The following is a 22,112-nucleotide window of genomic DNA, read 5'->3' as shown; positions in this document are numbered from 1 at the left end:
ACACATTGGCAACTTTTCAGCGGTTGTTAGAAGGGATACTAGAGGATTAAAGCCAAAAACTTGTTTGGTCTCCCTCGATGACATAATTGTCTATTCAAAGGATTTACTGGAGCATGTGAGACATTTGGAGGATGCCTTCTAGCAGACTACGATCGGCACGTGGGCAAGTGCGTCTTTGCGCACACTCAAGTAAATTATCTGAGGCACATGATTAGTGAGCGTGGCATACAGACCGATCCTCGTCTTACAGATGCAGTTCAAAATTATCCAACACACAAACAACTAAGCAGGTACAGTCGTTCATTGTCATCTGTAATTATTATAGACGGTTCGTGAAGGACTTTGCAAAAATAGCTGGGCCTTTGAACAAGCTACTGAAGAAGGTTCAGATCCAGTACTGGTTTTTCTGGATTTCGAGAAACAGTTTACCCTTTCATGTGATGCTTCAAATGAGGCAGACAGTATGTTTTGGGACAGATGGTAGGCGGGCAGGAACATTCAGTATCTTACGCTTCAAGACAGTTAATCAAGGTGGTGCGTAAATACCCAACAATGGAGAAAGAGGTGCTGGCAATTATATATAGTATTAAATATTTTCGATGTTATCTGTATGGTAGGAAAGTTAAGGTCGTGACAGACCTTGCGTCATTGAAGCGGTTGCTAGGTTTGAAAGATCCGTCTAGTAGATTAGCTCGTTGGGCACTTACGCTTAGTGAATTCGAGTATGAGGTAATCCGTAACCCAGGGAGATCACACACAAATGCAGATTCGTTAAGCTGTGGAGTGGCAATGTTAACTATACGAGGGAAGATCGTTGAAGAATAGCAGTGGGCACAGGCAAGGGATAAGGCGCGTCAGGTACTTAAGTCACAGCCATATTTCGTAATGCACGAGGGTTCGATGTGCAAACGACGAAATGTGGACCACGTGTGGTGGTGCCAGAGGGTTTTCAGATGGAAGTTTGGTGGCAGGCTGACGGCCATATATTGTCAGGTCACGGTGGGCGATGTGCGACGGACAGACGTGTAACAGAGCAGTTCTGATAGAGGAGCAGGAAGCGTGATGTGGAGCAGTGTGTTAAGGAGTGTGTGGCATGTGAACAGAGAGCCGACATTACACATCAGAAAGTGCCATTGCGAAGGTTATCAATGGCGTCCAGTCAATTTTCTATGTTAGGGTTCGACGTCCTCGCGGCATTTAATAAAACTCCTGCAGGTAATATGTACGTTCTAACGATAATCAATCATTTTTCTCGATTTTTGGTTATTTTACCGATGCTAGTACTGTAGCGCAAGCGTTAGGAACCAACCGAATATTAAAGCTTTGGGTGCCTGAGACCGTAATTATGGACCATAGTACGAATTTTATCTGGGATTTAATTAAATAACTATGCGCATGTTGCATATACGGAAGTTACGGATGAGTCCGTTTCATCTGCAGGCCAATGGAAGAAGCGAACGGGTGCACGAGACAATTTCAAAGATGTTGAGCTATTACCTAGGTTCTAGACACGATCACTGGGACGGATATTTACCTTATGTGCTGTGTGCCTATAATTCGAAGGTTCATACTGCATGGGTTTGTCACCATTGGAGGTGGTGTACGGTAGGAAAATGCCATCTCCCTTTCATGTTTTGATTCCTAAATTAAAGTGTTGCAATACCGCGTGGGACAGTGGTAACGGCGACTAGCCCTACACTCCAAAGGGGAAAACGAAGAAATTTTTAACAAGATATTGGGGACCATACCAGTTACTGAAAATGACCTCACCGATCAACGTGAAGATGCAGTTCCCCACAACTACGTCGGTTATACACGTCACCCGCTTAAAGCTATGGAAGAGGGGATGCCACAGTTATCGGCAACCAGCCAGCAGGTGAAAGTTTCAAAGGGTAAAAAGAGAGAACCGGGACTTGTGAGCAAAATAAGGTGCATGATGTGCCATACAGGTTAAGTATATCAAGGAGTATTTTATTTTTATTGTCGTAGGGCTTATTTTATTTATTCATTCATTTATGAGGAATTGTGTTTATCATGTCGTTATTACTGATTTCTTTTGTGCATTGTTGGAAGGAGAGAGGGGGTGATAGAGTAACAGGTGGCGAATACGTAAGTACATCCTGGGGAACGAGGACGGTCCTGCTGTAGCTGTATATCTGCAAGGGCGAGGCAAGGCAGGTAACGGTTGTTCAGATTCGAATCGGGTGTGACGTTCTCGAGACAACCGGATGAGTGGCTTACTAGTCATAAATGGACGCTAAAAACAACAGTGGAGATCTGGGAGACTAGGAATGAGATGCGTAGGTTGGAGAATGCCTTTTCGGAATTATATAAAGTGATACACGCCAAGAATTTATTTAGGGAGATAAAGGGAGAGTACAAAGAGCTGCTGTTTTCAGTAAATTAAGGGCACAGTCGTCACAGTTCGTGGATCGCGTTCGTCGGCGGAAGAAGGATGTGTAGTTTGTGTAGTGTGTGCAGTGATCTGGAGTTAGAAATAAATGAACAGTTTATTCATCATTATTAAATAACTTTTTTGAAAACTATACTGTAATCGGGGAGAGTGGAGTCCATGACTAACTTCCGAAGGTCTGCGGATAAATAAAATTACTACTATTACTACTACTAGTATTACTAATTCGTTTATACTCTGTTGCAAGGCCAAATGCTTGATTGCATCAACACATTAACACCAATGATGTATAGCGAAACATTTCTCCAAATGAACAGGGACACCGAAACGCAGGATTTGCAAAAATGTGACAACTTTACTCCTCTTCAACTTTTGAACTCTCTGTTTCTCTTTCCTGGAGTACTATTTGCAGACAATCAGGGAAGTGTTCACTATTTCACCTTGTTATCGTGCTATGACCAGCGGCCGGCCGCTGTGGACGAGCGGTTCTAGGCGGTTCAGTCCGGAACCGCGCGACTGCTACGGTCGCAGGTTCGAATCCTGCCTCGAACTTGGATGTGTGCGATGTCTTTAGGTTAGTTAGGCTTAAGTAGTTCTAAGTTCTAGGGGACTGACGACCTCAGATGTTAAGTGCCATAGTGCTCAAAGACATTTGAACCATTTTATGTCCAGCGCCTATGGAAAATTAAGTTAATTTTTCTACATTTATCGTAGACACTTATCGCAGTCATTTCTGATTATTCTCAACTATTCACGAGAGTAGGCACTTCTAACAAATATTAGGATGTTCTCTCCCTCCTTGCTAACGCCTTCCCACTTTATGACGTCCGCTGTTATCGTTAATTGACAGCCTTATTTTATTTTGCATTTGTAGTCCGAAGCCTCTACTGTCGCCTCAATGTGTCCTTCATTGGAACGAGAAATTCCCCTATTTTTGCCCAACGTTTTAATAGAGCGTGGAATATGAAAATTATAGAATTAGTTTAATTGTGTTCACAACTGTCTTTTATCACTACACAAGAGCAAATATGGCACAAGATTACGAATTAAATGAAAAAAACAATAGGAACTGGTGAGAACATCAGCAGTTCGATCGTTTAAAACCGTTTCAAAACACCTTTACGAAAGTTCCGTTCTAATGTTTTTGCTTTAATTTGTTCTGCAAGTGGTGCTGCTATTCACGACCATAAAAGTGGGTTAAAAGCTGTGAGCTGTCTGGGGAAGTTAACATTGCATTACTGAGCAACTGTTTCACCAGGTATCCAGTCTAGCTTACCAAATTCCCAACGAGACTAACATTAATTATAATCTTTTAATAGTCATACGACAACCTATATATAAAAGAGAATTTAAATGAAAAGAAATAAATCAGTTTATATTTGGAAATTTATTTTAACATTGATCATTGAAATTTCAGCATATTAAACTTGAGTCGTAACTAAGCTGGTGCCTTATTTAGGACTGTGAAAATGTGAGTTTGTAATCTTACGGAACACATCAAATATGGAGGCAAGATTGGGAGACTGCATACAACACTGCGTTCATAAAATAACACACGAAGAACGTTGAAACATATGCAAGAGGAAATTAACCACAACCAACCGATTCAATTTTCACCCAAAGAAGTTACGTTCGTAGCGCAATCCTGTCCGTCATGTAATAACCACACACTGGCATACTAAATTCATACTAACTCTATGTGAAATCTTCCCGAAAAGAATAGCTGCGGGCTACTTTGATGATTACACCACATGCTTCACGTGGTCAACTTGGTTTACACAAAGAGTGTAACTCCACAATAATTTTGATAATTAAAATAAATTACATCAAAAAGCAATTTACAAAAGAAAAACCTCGAACTGGTTACTATTGTCTTACTATTAACCTGATGGGTCAAACAATTGTATAAGCACGTGGTACTGGTCTCACAAAGTACACCCCACGTCGGTTGAACATAAAGAAAAGTTGCTATATTGAAAAATATTGTCAAGACGAGACGTTATAATCTCACGCACATTCGCATTGAAGATTGATGATGCTAGTTAGAGTTACTGATCAACACGTGGTTCCACTTTACTCATAAAGTAGTGACAAAGCAACTACCAGAAGATATTCTGAACTTCACACTCGAATTACACTGCGTTGCAATTTACGATAACATTAGATATTTTAGAGCTAAACCTGAAATAAAGGTGATTAAATTTTCAGTTAGGCTGAACTTAAGAATTCCATTGTCCTACGGACTTAGCAGACACGCGTTTAGCCGGAGATCTTACCACTTCAGACGCTCGCCACGGACAGACTGCCGTGGTCCCTTCCTGAGGGTGGCTCACAAATATTAACGGAAGTGGCCAGAGAGGCAGCTTCCTATACCAACATGACAAGGGATGGACAGGACCATACTAAGGATAGAAACCTCTTTGCTTTTAGAAAGCGTAGCTACCTGTTCCGACGTTGGTCCTACTGTTCTCTAGCAGACAGGCTTGGCTGCTACCCTCAAGCATGCAACTAGAAATACATTTGCTCATTCATCCTCTCACACAGAAGGGAAGGGGGATGACAGTATCTTATCATATACAGTATATAAAAGAAAGCGGATGTAAGTTCCGTATGAGACTGTGTGACATGAATTACATATAAACTGTGTTTTAAAATGTACTAGTGTGACAGATCGTTCTTGTTTATGTGTAAAAGTAACACGTTCCACTACTCAGTCTCCTCCCAGATAGTCAGAAACGCCACAGTAAATTTAGAAGAGGAATTTATGCCGTAAATGACAACAGATTTAAGAAATTAACATGAAAGGAATCCAACAGAGACCTTACACCGTCCTACCCAAATTTATCTACACTATGAAACTATAGCAGTAGGTACATAAAAAAGAATTTCTAATTAACAGCATCAAAATTCTTAGAGATGGTCTTGTTATCATAGGAAAAATGGTTTTAATGTCTCAGCGAGTACTGGAAGAAATAACGAGAATGAAAATGTTTCTTTTGTACTTTCAGGACACACTGTCTCCACAAACAAGGTAAAGAAACAATTTTGCATATATTTTTCATCTTGTAATGACAGAAATAAATCCAGTTTCCCCCTAATCAATGGGCTTATCCCATGTTACATTAAGTAAGTGTAATGACAAATATAAATCGAGAAAAAATAAACAAAGAAATTTTCTAATAAACCTAATATGACGCCATTTACTTTTAACAAGAGCTGAACTTTGTGACACCTGTTGAGGATGTGTTTCAAAAGAATATTTATGATTTGAACGTGAAACCTGAAGTCTGGTAAGAAAGTTCAGTCTGAAACAAAGCAGCACGCGGCAGCAGGCTACAAAGCGTCGTGAAACAGCCTGGTCTACATAATTTCATATTGTTATATAATTATGTTTTGTTCTAGCACCTGTTGTTGGCCTGAGAAACTCCATTAATTTGTATCTTTGCAATCGAGAGTGAGGTACGCTACATATGTCGAGCAAGTCCTTGACTTTTCTCTGCATCCACATAAAGAAATACATTTTCACACACGCTGGGCTATAACATTTTTTGTGTGGGATACATCGTCCCAGAATTAAGTTAAAAATAGTCATCCCTTGCTCTTACCAAAATTTTGGGGAGGTTTTCCTTGGTAGGAAGGCAAATATCGGAGCTGGAAATCCCTCTCAGATATTCCCAATTTTGACTCCTTCTGCCCCACTACGGCATTTGGTCGAAACGTTCTTGATTCTACCATGATTCATTACAGCCTGCCCTACCTAACATAAGTAGAAAAAAAGGAGTATACGGTCTTAGTAAAAAAAAAAAAAATCAGGTCTAATCCTCAAAACATTTAGCTTCAGAATAATACGTGACATTTGTATCTTTATTTTGGAAATAGTTTTACCACATCCAGTAGAAATTAAGTCTTCTATAACTTAAAACAGAAGTTTCGTAGCCGGCCGTTGTGGCCGAGCGGTTCTAGGCGCTACAGTCTGGAACCGCGTGACCGCTACGGTCGCAGGTTCGCGTCCTGCCTCGGGCATGAATGTGTGTGATGTCCTTAGGTTAGTTAGGTTTAAATAGTTCTAAGTTCTAGGGGACTGATGACCTCAGATGTTAAGTCCCATAGTGCTCAGAGCCATTTGAACCAGAAGTTTCGTGAGTGAGAAATTATGATGTAAGGAGGCTAAGCTGCTGAGTCATCAGCGCCCTAGGAGGTGTCCGACGTAATTGCTGACGTATACTGAAAAAGTAGATTTGAGAATGTGGTAACAGGTGAGGGATGACCGGGTTTTTCAAATGATTTGTGTATCAGCGTTGGGCATTGTTAGGGGAAATGATAGCTTCGTCAAAATATGACCTTATTTGACGATTTGACTGTTACTGAGGAAATATTATTTATTTATATTATTCGTGAAGAAATTGTAATATTTTGTTATGAATTATAATTTCGAATTCGTCTTTAAGTTTTTGACTTGCTAAATTACGTATCCTCACCATATTGAAAGTTGGAACACCGACCAACACATTCAAAAAAAGTATATTTATTAGTCTGTAGTCCCTATTTTTAAATTTGCTCGTTTTAACTGTACTAGTACTTAGAAATGTATCACTATGTTTTGTTTACAATTGCTCCATATTTGATTGCGCAGATTAAAAGGCCTTGCAAAACGATATTGGTTTCGAGGATGTGATAGTAATTTGATTACCCGATGTATATTTCCAACGCTATTTTTTTCTCTGGAGATTACTACGTTACTGTCTATTGTTTATGTACTTAGGAGGCTTAACACCGCGATAGGCGGTATTTCGGAATTGTCTCCCCATTACCACGATTGTAAATATAATAGAGAGGCTTTCAGGAGCTTTCGTAATTCGTTCACTCGTTGCCTCTAACCAGTTTCTTACTGACATCAGCATTCCTGGAAATTGCGCCTCCAGTAGCATAGCGGTGTCTTTATAATCCAGGTTCATGTTTTCTCAGTTCAGATTCAACAACTGGAATCTAAAAAGACGAAACGGAAATTAGCAGGTAGATCCAAGAAATCGGAATGCAGATCTGCTGTGAGAGTACCTCTCTCGGAAATACCGGGATTTCAACGCAACACATCGTTGAATGACTGGCTGTTGAATCAGTTACCCGACTCAAAGAGTTACTAGCATCCTTGTGTGTGGAAGTCAGTTGGTCAAGTATGTGAAAATTAACTTCGAGGAAGAAAGTCACGGTCCTGAATGGAGGGAGGATCCTAGAAATAAATAGTATAATTTGTATCTCTCATTTGTTTTTATTTCAGTCGATAAGGAGCAGAGGTAAAAAAATGAAAGGAGGTAAGAACTTCTCGAGTCCTGTAATGGCAAATGGAATTGTAATTAGATACAAATTTGAGCTAGAAGTCATCACATGTAGAAATAAACGATTTTAAAAAATGTCTTTTCGTTTTTCAATCGAATTGTCATAAGTTCATACATTGGATTTTTCTTGGTACTGAGCAGAAGATATTTACAGCTAAGTTGATGCTAACCTCCAACTAGAGCTCGAAACAAAGCCAGTGGTAAATCATGGATGAATTCGATCGTGCATAATTTAGTCTTCGATGTTGGAATCATGTTGTAAGAAGACTAAACATAACTGCTGTAAAACATAACATTTGCGAGGAAAACGTACGTAGGTAAGTATTGCTGAAGGTCAATTTTATCTGAAATTCCCGTCTGGCGCATAATTACGAGGCATAATGAAACGAAATTGCCCGTACCATATGGCTTTTGCGCAAAATGCGTAAAAATATACGATGGCGTTAATGTTTATGTTAATTATTCCCCAACTTACCATAAAAAAAATAAATACCCTTACATAAAATAACTAAACAAATAATACCATCTAAGAACAAAAAGAAAGGAAAGAGAAAGGAATTATCTGAATGGGACGAATATCGGTAAAGTCCAGACAAATACAGATGGCTACAATTTCAGAAAAACTGGATGATTTAGTCAAGAGGAAGAGCTTCACAAATTGAGCTAGTCACTAATGCGTTGGTCCACCTCCAGCCCTTAAGCAAGCAGTTATTCGGATTTGCGTTGGTTGATGGAGTTGTTGGATATCCTGCTGCGAGATGTCTTGCCGAATTTTATCCAACTGACGTGTTAAACAATCAAAATCCCAAGTTAGTTGGAGGACCCTGCCCATAATGCTCCAAACGTTCTCAGCTGGGTAGAGATCCAGCGATCTGCATGGCCAGGTTAGGGTGTGGCAAGCATGAAGACAAGCAGTGGAAACTCGCCGTTTGTGGGCGGGGATTTATATTACTGAAATGTAAGTCCAACACGACTCGCCACGAAGTGCAACAAAACAGGACTTTGAATACCGTCGACGTACCCTGCCTGTGCTGTAAGGGTGCCCGCAGATGAAAACCAAAGGGGTCAGGCTACGAAATCCCTGGTTGTAGGGTCGTCTGGCGAGCGACAGTCAGGTTGGTATGCCATCACTGTCCGAGATGTCTCCGGACACGTCTTTGCTGGTCGTCGAGACTGTATTCGAGGCGGGACTCGTCACCGAAGACAATTCTACTCCAGTTAACAGATTCCAGGCCGAATGTGCCCGACAGCTCTGCAGACGGGCTTGCCGGTGTACAGAGGTCAGTGACAGCCGGCGCCAGGAGCTCCGTGAACTCAGCCTCCTTTCTGTGAGCACCAGTTGCACGTCGGGTCGCTAATAATCTGAGTGCCTCTCTTGTGATTGCTCGTTCCTCACATTCTGTCACATCTCTAGGTCGACTACGTCCTCCTTGACGCTGTGTTCGGCCGTGGTTCGCCCATTCCAGCCAACATTGTCAAATAGTGGCATCGCTTGTATTCAAATGCCGAGCGATTCACCGATTTCTCCAACTGACTCTTTTGAGCCCAGCTACACGTCCTCTCTCAAATGCTGACATAATGTTCAAACGCCTGCGAGGCCTAGTCATTGTCCAAATAAGTGCACAGAATAAAATTCGCAAAGATCTTGTGCCCTAGTTTCGAGACGTCCCCTGTTCACTGTTTTGGCCAGTTGCACGTTGAAATCGCCCTGCACCGTCACACATTCACCCATCGGCCACCGAAGTTTACAGTCGGGCATTTTCGACCAGAGTACCCCAATTACTAATTCACCCATTGTTTCCTCCTCAACACACACATCACTCCAACCTCGTTACTAGCCTCTACAGTTAACTCACGCAACGATTAGTGAGGCCGTAGCCAGCTGTAAGATCGACATTGTCGGGCTGGGATAGCGGAAGGTGTCTCTTTGTCGGTGTCGATGAGACGACGGCAGATCACAGTCAGTGAGGAGAGACGGTGGGGAAGTAGGCAACGCAAGACAGTGCAGAACACAAAGTAGCGTGTGATCTGCGGGCCATATTTCTATAGGCAAACAGTAACAGTTGACAGAGTTTGGTCGACTAAATTGCAGTGGGGCTGTGTGAGCCATGATAGGTGATGTCGGTTTGATTCAGTTTGTTGCTCCATGAAAATACGACGAGGCCATGAGAAATTTGATTGTACCAAAGCTATTGTTAAGCGTTTTGCACGGCGTGACCATGGTGGCATAAAGTGTAACATATTGATTGTGAAATTGTGAATATAGCGAGCCTTTGATGTCAGTGCACTAGCAACACGCTCTTGTGTCTTTTGCTTACCTGCAATTTCTGTTACTCTGTCTTTGCTTGTCTGCATCTAGCGCTCGATATAGTAGCTGTAGTACTGTGAGATTTTGTTGTATTTAGCGACCAGTTTTGGCAGTAGTAGATTGTAGATAATTATAGGTTAGTCAGTTGCTGGTTCTGGTTTATTTTAGTGCAGTGCACCCTTTTTAAGTTGCTAGTGTGCCGCAGCTAGCTTGTCATTCAGGACCGAATAAAGAGTAATATATATATATATATATATATATATATATATATATATATATATATATATATATAAAATGTATGGATCTATTCTACATAAGTTCTATTGTATATTATTGTTGCTCATTGTGAGATAATCTGGTGATATTTTTGTTGGGGACCATTTAAATTTGTTCTCTCTCTGAAATTATTGTTCTTGAAACTGAAATTGTTTGCAAAAACTTAATATTTGTATGGGCTCTGATGTTTAACGTATTATTTGATAAAGGAAGATTAACAACCCCCAGCCAAATTCCATTCCACTCGAATCCTGCACCATAGTATGAAATACTTTCCCAGTTAGTACAAATGTATTTTAAATGCAAACTTTTCTATTAGCTCCCCATCTATTGGGTACCTGAATTAATTTTCTCTGTTTGTTGGACAGGAAGCACATGTTTATTTTAATAGCATAGTGTAATATAATTTACTGAAAGTAGCGTAGAAGCGCTTAAGGCCTGAAGAAACAGATGTTTAGGCATGGGAGTTCCTGTGGGGGATCAAATCTTGTACACATTTCACTTCGCAGATGAGACCACGACGATGCTTTGGAAGTTAAAAAAGTAGAATGAAATATGGGGCCTGGCAAAAAGCATGACTGAAACTGAATATGTGAATGTTGGCGAGCGTACCATAGAGGATGTCCAGGTTGGAGCCAATAAGATCGTTGGATGTATATCTTTTAAGTATTTGGATGTTGTGATGCCATCAAACGGAAAAAGAAAATGACAAATAAAAAAATAGGATACGGCAGGCGGGCTTTATGGCAACTGAGCTCAATCCTTTGGAATAACAAAACAACAAAGTGGACCAAACAGTTGATATATCGTTCAGTTGATAATATCATCGCTCCGTGCGGAGCAGAAACGTGGGTGATAAACAGCTGTCAGAGAAACGTGTTCTTGCAACAAAGATTGCTTTATGGAGAAAAAGTTGTGGCGTCCGCAAGTACCGATGTAAGTGAGGCTATAGGTGTCGATGCATCAGTAGATGACACCATAGAAATGAAACGTTTGAAACGGTATGGATATCTGGAAAGAATGAACGGTAGCCGATGACCACAGAAATTGTGGCTGTAGACCCCAGCGGCAAGAAGAAAGGGTGGACGATCTAGGAAGAGCTAGACTTGAGTGGTCCGGGACGAGGTGGCTGCCAGAGAACTGCAAGGAGAAGGCTGGCAGGATCGGAAAAGTAGGAAACAGAAAACGAGAAGCGGCGCCAACTGTAGAATACTCGCAAGATGGTGAGATGAGTGTCCTTCGGCAGCTGCAATCTGTTCCCATTTTTCGTGTAGCAAATGGATTCCACTCATGGAGCCAGATTTCGAGATCGGTGAAAGATATGAAGGTTTGTTCATGAAGGCCATGCTGAATGGACCGATCGGAAGGGGCGATGTCTGGTAAATACATTGGGTGGAGCAAGACATCCCTTCAAGGCTTTCTGTAGTCGGTTTGCATCTTGTAGTTTGACACTGACATGAAGCAGAATCGCTTAGCAATATCTCTGACGATATTGCGGGTGTTTGTCTTAAAAACTATGATTCGAAATGATTAACTGTGGTTCGTAGAGTTCAACATTCACCATCTGACATGGTCGCAGCTGGTCATTGGGGAAGTTATATGGAAACGGTTTTTCACCCTGTTGTAATTCTGAAATGTAACGAGGTTCCTTACGCTTTGTTATATTTCTGATTTCTTTGCGCTGCGTTATTTGCTAGAGATCGTGGCTACGATCATTCAGAGCAAACTTTGATACATATGTTCCAACTTTTACAGAAGATTGACTCTGGAACGTGTGCAGTCATTTAATTTTTGAATTTCATATGTGTTCTTAAATTATTCTTATTAAGTGATTTGTCCAGTGTAATTTTGCTGTGTTTTTTGTTTTTGCCATTGTGGTTAGTACCTTTGAGACATGTTACCTGATTTTGTATTTTCATTAATTGTAGTAATTTATGCATTTTGCCTTGGCTGAGAGGGCATTCGTCTATTACTGAATATTTATTGTTATTCAGCCACATGTTGTTGGATTGTAACCATTGCTCTCCTATTTTTTTCAATGTTGACTGTAATATAAAGTCTCTGTCATATTGTTGAATAAAAGATCTGAAATTTTGATTACTCACCGCTCAATCCAGACCTAGAAAATCATACACAGATCTGAAAGCCCAACGTTTCTCTTTTGAAATAGGTCTCGTGACGTATCTCGATATGCTGCAATATTACTCTTTTCAACAGCGAAATGGATTTCAAGAATTAGGCTAAAATTTCTTCCGTGGTCTGTGATTAGGATGCACTATGTAATCAAAAGTATCCGGAACCTGGCTGAAAATGATTTACAACTTCGTGGCGCCCTCCTTCGTTAATGCTGCAATTCAAAATGGTGTTGGCCCACCCTTAGAAATGATGACAGATTCCACTGTCACACTCATACGTTCAATCAGGTACTGGAAGGTTTCGTAGGGAATGGCAGCCCATTCTTCACGGAGTGCTGCACGGGGAGAGGTATCGATGTCGGTCGCTGAGGCCTCGGTCGCTGAGGCCTGGCACGGAGTTCCGAAAGGTTTTCTATAAAATTCAGGTCAGGACTCTGTACAGGCTACTCCATTACATGGATGTTGTTGTCGTGCAGCGACACCGCCACAGGCGGTGCATTATGAACAGGTGCTCGATCGTGTTGAAAGATGCACTCGCCATTCCCGAACTGCTCTTTAACAGTGGGAAGCAAGAAGGTGCTTAAAACATCAATGCAGGCCTGTGCTGTGATAGTGCCACACAAAACAACAGGGGGTACAAGTCCCCTACGTGACAAACGCGACCACATCATAATACCACCGCCTCCGAATTTTACTGTTGGCACTATACACGCTGGCATATGACGTTCACCGGGCATTCGCCATACCCACACCCTGCCGTCGGATCACCACATTGTGTACCGTGATTTGTCCCTCCACACAACTTTTTTCCACTGTTCAACCGTCCAATGTTTACGCTTCTTACAGCAAGCGAGGCGTCGTTTGCCATTTACCGGCGTGATGTGTCGCTTATGAGCAGTCGCTCGAGCATGAAATCCAAGTTTTATCACCTCCCGCCTAACTGTCACAATACTTGCAGTGGATCCTGATGCAGTTTGGAATTCCTGTGTGATGGTGTGGATAGATGTCTGCCTATTACACATTTCGACCCTCTTCAACTGTCGGCGGTCTCCGTCAGTCAACAAACGAGATCGGCCTGTACACTTTTGTGCTGTACGTGTCCCTTCATGTTTCCACTTCACTATCACGTCGGAAACAGTGGACCTAGGGATGTTTAGGAGTGTGGAAATCTCGCTTACAGACATATGACACAAGTGACACCCAATCATCTGACCACGTTAGAAGTCCGTGAGTTCTGCGGAGCGCCCCATTCTGTTCTCTCACGATATCTAATGACTACTGAGGAGTACCTGGCAGTAGGTGGCAACACAATGGACCTAATATAAAAAACGTATGTTTATGGAGGTGTCAGGTTACTTTTGATCACGTAGTGTGTGTGGCAGTCCCATGACGGAACACAGGTAAATTTGCTTCTGGCGTAACCTGCTGCAGAGACGAGTATCCCAACACAGATATCGTAAGCTTAGCTGACAACGAGGAACAATAATATGCAATGAATCTTATGCTAAAACACATTCGTACATTATATAAGCAAAATTACATTGAAACGAGAGGACGGTAAGAGAAACACCTCCTTTATCAAGTACAAGGGTAGAGTAAGCTGCAACACGTGGTGTTATGGAGCACGACTGAATTTCTGGTTAAGGTAAGCGAGGAATGAAATTTGAGGTCAAGTAGATGGGAATATAATCGAAAATTTAAATTTTCAAATACGTTTCTTCTTACGAGGACAATATTTTATGCTGAAGTCAAAATTGTTCAAATGTGTGTGAAATCTTATGGGACTTAACTGCTAAGACCATCAGTCCCTAAGCTTACACACTACGTAACCTAAATTATCCTAAGGACAAACACACACGCCCATGCCCGAGGGAGGACTCGAACCTCCGCTGGGACCAGCCGCACAGTCCATGACTCCAGCGCCTTAGACCGCTCGGCTAATCCCGCTCGCCATGCCGAAGTCAATCGCGACTCGTCAAACACGTCGCCTGCAACTGGAGTCGCACGAGCAACTCCCTGATACTTTCCGCGCTTACTCGGCGTAGCTCCGACGAAATGTGCTGATCTTCTTTGGAGCTTCTGTGTTCCCTCTACTAGACCTACGTGGTTACCGTTGTAGATCGAGGAGCTACATTCAAGCATTGGTCGTGTCCTAAGTTACACCTTAGTATAAGGAAGAAATGGTAAAATTTAGAATCTTGGACGACATCTGTATTTGTCAGATGGCGTGAAAGTTGGCCTATCTTCACACCGAAGTATGTTGCTTTCTGCCGTTTCCACAGCTTGTCTTTGTCAAAATTTTGTCTTCATAGACAGCGGTTCATGTGAGCAGAGATGAAAATCAGAGGGAGCCAAATCTGGGTTGTACGGGCGGTGGTCAAACACTTCCCATTGAAATCGTTGTATGAGCATCCTCATTACACCTGCAGTGTGCGGGGGATAATTCACATTAAAAAGGAAGTGCGTGACAGTAACGTTGTGTGGGCTGCACGAAATCAGGCGAAATCTGTCACAGACACTCATACTTAGCGAGAGACAACGTTTTCCAGGCATCTTTATGTGCTCACTGTGCACTCAGAACTGAAATGAGCGATGTGTAGCGATCGACGGGAATACTAGTGACACTCTCCAACACATATGTGCAAAGCTTCATCGAATTTTTTACTGTACTTTCCATTTCGCGTCCAATCGGACCTTACTTTCTGAATAACCCTCATATAACACTGCTGGAAAAAAGAACTAGTACACTTGGAAAGACGTCGTCGATTTTGATCCGATGACAGCATACGCCACCTGTGGGACAGTAGATGTACTGATAATAGTTTCAATATCGTCCGCCAACAGATAGCAGGGGCACAGCTACCAGAGCGCCACCTATGACTACCGCTGAACAGGGAATGCTCATAGCACATTGTCGTGCAGACGTGTGAAGCAAGCATACAACCACGCCAAGGAGACGCAGTTTGCTTCCTACAGCCAACTGAACCCTTTTGAAAGTGTTATTGTGGACTTACAAATGGTGAGATGGTCCTTTCGGAGAATTGCGACACAAGCTGGGCATGTTGCGTCAGCTGTGCGGCGATGCTGATGTCAGTGGTCACATGAACATTCTCGCATCTGTACACAAGGTTCTGGATGTCCACACAGCACAGACGCGCGTCAGCATCTTCGTATTGGTAAGGGCAGCAATGGCAGATAGTACAGCTACCTCAGCACAGATAGGAGGGTTTGTGCATCCAGTCGTGTCAGCACGAACTACTACGAATCATGGGATTATGGGCAGGCACACCTCTAGCCCATCTTCCAGTCACACCACAGCATCGACATGAACGGCTCGAATGGTGCCGCCAGACGATCACTTTGAGGATGGAATGGGTCGCCCTTGTCTTCAGCAATGAAAGCAGACACTATCTGCATGCAAATGATGATCGATTGCGTGTACGACGCAGACTAGGTGAGCGCTGTCTCGCAGAGTACATTCGTCCAAGACACGCTGGCCCCACTCCAGGCCTTATGGGGTGGGATGCGACAAGCTACAGCTCTCGTTCACCTTTGGTGTTTCTGGAGGGGATGCTAACCAGCGGTCAGTACATACAGACTCGTTCTTTTGCCGTTCTTGCAAGAAGAAGGTGATGTGGTGTTGCGTCAGGAATGCTCACCCATACATTGCCCGTGAAATCCAATGTGTTCTCCAAGACGTGCAACTACTTCGCTGGCCAGAACGATTTCCTGACTTGTCTCCCATCGAGCCCGTGTGGGATATGACGGGCTGAGAAAGTGATTTGTGTGACTTGTCACCCAGCAACTCTTACAGAACTACGGGAACAGGTCGTTGTTGTTGTTGTGGTCTTCAGTCCTAAGACTGGTTTGATTCAGCTCTCCATGCTACTCTATCCTGTGCAAGCTTCTTCATCTCCCCATACCAACTGCAACCTACATCCTTCTGAATCTGTTTAGTGTATTCATCTCTTGGTCTCCCTCTATGATTTTTACCCTCCACGCTGCCCTCCAATACTAAATTGGTGATCCCTCGATGTCTCAGAACATGTCCTACCAACCGATCCCTTCTTCTAGTCAAGTTTTGCCACAAACTTCTCTTCTCCCCAATTCTATTCAATACCTCCTCATTAGTTATGTGATCTACGCATCTAATCTTCAGCATTGCTCTGTAGCACCACATTTCGAAAGCTTCTATTCTCTTCTTGTCTAAACTATTTAACGTCCACGTTTCACTTTCATATATGGCTCACTCCATACAAATACTTCCACAAACGACTTTTGACACTTAAATCAATGCTCGATGTTAACAAATTTCTCTTCTTAAGAAACGCTTTCCTTCCCATTGCCAGTCTACATTTTATAATCCTCTCTACTTCGACCATCATCAGTTATTTTGCTCCCCAAATAGCACAACTCATTTACTACTTTAAGTGTCTCATTTCCTAATCTAATTCCCTCAGCATCACCTGACTTAATTCCACTACATTCCATTATCTTCGTTTTGCTTTTGTTGATGTTCATCTTATACCCTCCTTTCAAGACACTATGCATTCCGTTCAACAGCTCTTCCAAGTCCTTTCCTGTCTCTGACAGAATTACAATGTCATCGGCGAACCTCAAAGATTTTATTTCTTCTCCATGGATTTTAATACCTACTCTGAATTTTTCTTTTGTTCCTTCACTGCTTGCTCAATATACAGATTGAATAACATCGGGGAAAGGCTACAACCCTGTCTCACTCCCTTCCCAACCACTGCTTCCCTTTCATACCCCTCGACTCTTATAACTGCCATCTGGTTTCTGTACAAATTGTAAATAGCCTTTCGCTCCCTGTATTTTACCCCTGCCACCTTCAGAATTTGAAAGAGAGTATTCCAGTCAACATTGTCAAAAGCTTTCTCTAAGTCTACAAATGCTAGAAACGTAGGTTTGCCTTTCCTTAATCTAGCTTCTAAGATAAGTCGTAGCGTCAGTATTGCCTCACGTGTTCGAATATTTCTACGGAATCCAAACTGATCTTCTCCGAGGTCGGCCTCTACTAGTTTTTTAATTCGTCTGTAAAGAATTCGTCTTAGTATTTTGCAGCCGTGACTTATTAAACTGATAGTTCGGTAATTTTCACATCTGTCAACACCTGTTTTCTTTGGGATTGGAATTATTATATTCTTCTTGATGTCCGAGGGTATTTCGCCTGTCTCGTACATCTTGCTCACCAGATGGTAGAGTTCTGTCTGGACTGGCTCTCCCAAGGCTGTCAGTAGTTCTAATGAAATGTTGTCTACTCCCAGTGTCTTGTTTCGACTCAGGTCTTTCAGTGCTCTGTCAAACTGTTCGTGCAGTATTATTTCTCCCATTTCATCTTAATCTACATCCTCTTCCATTTCCATAATATTGTCCTCAAGTACGTCGCCCTTGTATAGACACTCTATATACTCCTTCCACCTTTCTGCTTTCCCTTCTTTGCTTAGAACTGTGTTTCCATCTGAGCTCTTGATGTTCATACAAGTGGTTCTCTTTTCTCCAATGGTCTCTTTAATTTTCCTGTAGGCAGTATCTATCTTACCCCTAGTGTGATAAGCCACTACATCCTTACATTTGTCCTCTAGCCATCCCTTGTTAGCCATTTTGCTGTACGATCGTCTGGATGCCAGAGTCACCGCCTGCGTCGTCGGTCATAAAGGCTACATCACGTAAAAACGGGGGTGTTCAGCATGTATCGGTACCTGGACTCACAGAACCGTTTGGGTTATTGATCCGTAAATGTAATCCTTTTGTGTACAACATATGCAATTATATCTAGATTATTTGATTGCAGTTGGTAACGGTGCGTAGCAAACATTATTCACCGAGATATAAACGTAGGCTTCCGTGGCTATCGTCACATAATAAGATTTTTCTGGATTTGTGACCGCATCGTAAATATACAGGGTGTCCCAGCTATCTTGTCCAGCCAAAATACCTCTGGAACAACAACAGCTATTGGAAAACGACTTTCACCGGTATCAATGTAGGGCTGGGGCCCATGAAGGTACATATTTGGAAACATTCTAAAACGAAAGCATATGTGTTTTTTAACACAAACTTATGTTTTTTTAAATGGACCTCCTATATTTTTTCTTCAGCAATCCGTAGCACGACAAAGCAGATACGCAATGGCGTTGATTGCATCGCAATATTCCCATTACATCCCGAGATATTAAGACGCGAAGTAGACGCTTGAAACACCCGACATGCGCTGCTAGCGCACGTCCTGAGGCTCAGGCGTGAACCCCATGCTGCCCGTAATCGCGATGTGATTGACATGTGTAATCACACCTCCATACTTATCAAGAGGTCCGAAACGAATAATACGGTCTGCTGCCATCAATTCTCATAAGCACATAATGGTTTCCCTCTTGCACGTTTTACGTATCTACGTACACAATATGAACCAGTACCGATCGGTGTACACCCGTCAGGTTGTCTTATTCATCCTGCACACCCAAAATAAGGTTTATCTAATGCGTTATATGACCCATTGTGCCTGTCGCGCAGGGCCTGGCTCTACCTAGTCAAGTGTCCAACGTAGTTCCCACTACTGCCACAGTTACCACTTCGCCTTGTTTATGATTATGCGACCCATGCAAACTCCTGTACTCCACCACCCTCCGAGCATCCCATTTGTTGTTGCTTTGGCGTGCAGTACACCGCTTGCCAGTGTAGTCGTGCATCAGAGTAATCTAGTGACGGCACGGAGGTAGTACACATTGTGAATAAACGTTGTGTTGTGGAACTTATACACTACAGTATAATGTACACACATGAAGATATGATAGAAATGCTTCTGATACGTTATGAGATTGCTTGTTTGTTGATAGTACTGTTAGCGAACATTATGATTATTAAGTTAATATGTCTGTTTTCTACCCTACTCTACATACCTGTACTGTACCCTGTTGTAGGTGGACGAAATGCTGTTCAGGGCGAACGACTGTACAGAAGACGATTCCCTGACAAGCCATCGCCTTCGCGCCGGATGTTTGGTCGTCCCACATCTCGTCTACGTGAAACGGGAAGCTTAAATCCAAGACCTCGACATCGTCCCAGAACACGCACAGATGAACGTGCTGAAGTTGCTGTGCTCGCTACCATAGCTGTGAATCCTCAAATCAGCACATGTCAAATTGAACGTGAAGTTGGTGTGTCGAAATCAAGTGCACAGCGTATTCTTAAACATCATAAATTTCATCCTTACCATGTTCATTTACACCAGGATCTTCATGGAAATGACTTCCGCAATAGGGTAACATTTTGTCGGTGGGCTCAGCAAAAACTTCTGACTAATCCAAAATTTTTTGCAGATGTTCCCTTTACCGACGAGGCATCATTCTGCAACAAAGGAATTGTCAATATGAGGAATATGCATTATTGGTCCGCAGACAATCCAAAATGACTCCGTCAGATAGAGCATCAACGTCCGTGGAAAGTTAATGTTTGGTGTGGGATTATTGGAGATACCATTATCGGACCTTTCTTTATAAATGGCATCCAAAATGGCAGACAATACTCCAGATTTATACGACACAATCTTCCTGTTCTCTTGGACACCGTACCTCTGAACCGGAGAATGGTCATGTGGTATCAGCATGACGGATGCCCTGCACATAACGCCTTACGAGCACGACGACTTCTGAACCGTAAGTTCCCTGGTAGGTGGATTGGACGAGGTGGCCCAGTAAGGTGGCCTGCCCGATCTCCGGACCTTACACCACTGGATTATTTTCTTTGGGGAGCAGTAAAGGATGCTGTTTACCAACATGAACCAACAACACCAGAGGACATGAAGCAACGCATTATGGATGCTTGTACAGCCATCAAAGAGGAAACAGTAGCACGAAGTAGGGCATCCTTCATCCGCAGAGTGACCCTATGTATGCAAACCAATGGGCATCAATTTGAGCATGAGATGCGAACGCTATGTTTAGTAAGTAGTGCTGGTATCACAGTGGAAGTTTCTACAAAGGGCCATTTTACCCAGTGGTGTTAAGAAACATTTGTTTGCAACAATTTGTCATTTAACGCATTAGATGAACATAACATTGATAATTATGTGATAATAAAACTAATTGGTTAAACATGTTTACATTCATCTTCTGTGGCCTACCTGAACTTCCCAAATCAAAACATTTTTACCTAAACAACGGTAAAACTTTTAGTCCACTTGCTCGTTTCACTAAAACCATCAACATGAATTTTACTACACTCCTGGAAATGGAAAAAAGAACACATTGACACCGGTGTGTCAGACCCACCATACTTGCTCCGGACACTGCGAGAGGGCTGTACAAGCAATGATCACACGCACGGCACAGCGGACACACCAGGAACTGCGGTGTTGGCCGTCGAATGGCGCTAGCTGCGCAGCATTTGTGCACCGCCGCCGTCAGTGTCAGCCAGTTTGCCGTGGCATACGGAGCTCCATCGCAGTCTTTAACACTGGTAGCATGCCGCGACAGCGTGGACGTGAACCGTATGTGCAGTTGACGGACTTTGAGCGAGGGCGTATAGTGGGCATGCGGGAGGCCGAGTGGACGTACCGCCGAATTGCTCAACACGTGGGGCGTGAGGTCTCCACAGTACATCGATGTTGTCGCCAGTGGTCGGCGGAAGGTGCACGTGCCCGTCGACCTGGGACCGGACCGCAGCGACACTCGGATGCACGCCAAGACCGTAGGATCCTACGCAGTGCCGTAGGGGACCGCACCGCCACTTCCCAGCAAATTAGGGACACTGTTGCTCCTGGGGTATCGGCGAGGACCATTCGCAACCGTCTCCATGAAGCTGGGCTACGGTCCCGCACACCGTTAGGCCGTCTTCCGCTCACGCCCCAACATCGTGCAGCCCGCCTCCAGTGGTGTCCTGACAGGCGTGAATGGAGGGACGAATGGAGACGTGTCGTCTTCAGCGATGAGAGTCGCTTCTGCCTTGGTGCCAATGATGGTCGTATGCGTGTTTGGCGCCGTGCAGGTGAGCGTCACAATCAGGACTGCATACGACCGAGGCACACAGGGCCAACACCCGGCATCATGGTGTGGGGAGCGATCTCCTACACTGGCCGTACACCACTGGTGATCGTCGAGGGGACACTGAATAGTGCACGGTACATCCAAACCGTCATCGAACCCATCGTTCTACCATTCCTAGACCGGCAAGGGAACTTGCTGTTCCAACAGGACAATGCACGTCCGCATGTATCCCGTGCCACCCAACGTGCTCTAGAAGGTGTAAGTCAACTACCCTGGCCAGCAAGATCTCCGGATCTGTCCCCCATTGAGCATGTTTGGGACTGGATGAAGCGTCGTCTCACGCGGTCTGCACGTCCAGCACGAACGCTGGTCCAACTGAGGCGCCAGGTGGAAATGGCATGGCAAGCCGTTCCACAGGACTACATCCAGCATCTCTACGATCGTCTCCATGGGAGAATAGCAGCCTGCATTGCTGCGAAAGGTGGATATACACTGTACTAGTGTGCATGCTCTGTACATTGTGCATGCTCTGTTGCCTGTGTCTATGTGCCTGTGGTTCTGTCAGTGTGATCATGTGATGTATCGGACCCCAGGAAAGTGTCAATAAAGTTTCCCCTTTCTGGGACAATGAACTCACGGTGT

Source organism: Schistocerca cancellata, chromosome 7, assembly GCF_023864275.1.
Source record: "Schistocerca cancellata isolate TAMUIC-IGC-003103 chromosome 7, iqSchCanc2.1, whole genome shotgun sequence".
Lineage (NCBI taxonomy): Eukaryota > Metazoa > Arthropoda > Insecta > Orthoptera > Acrididae > Schistocerca > Schistocerca cancellata.
This window is presented reverse-complemented; position numbering follows the sequence as displayed.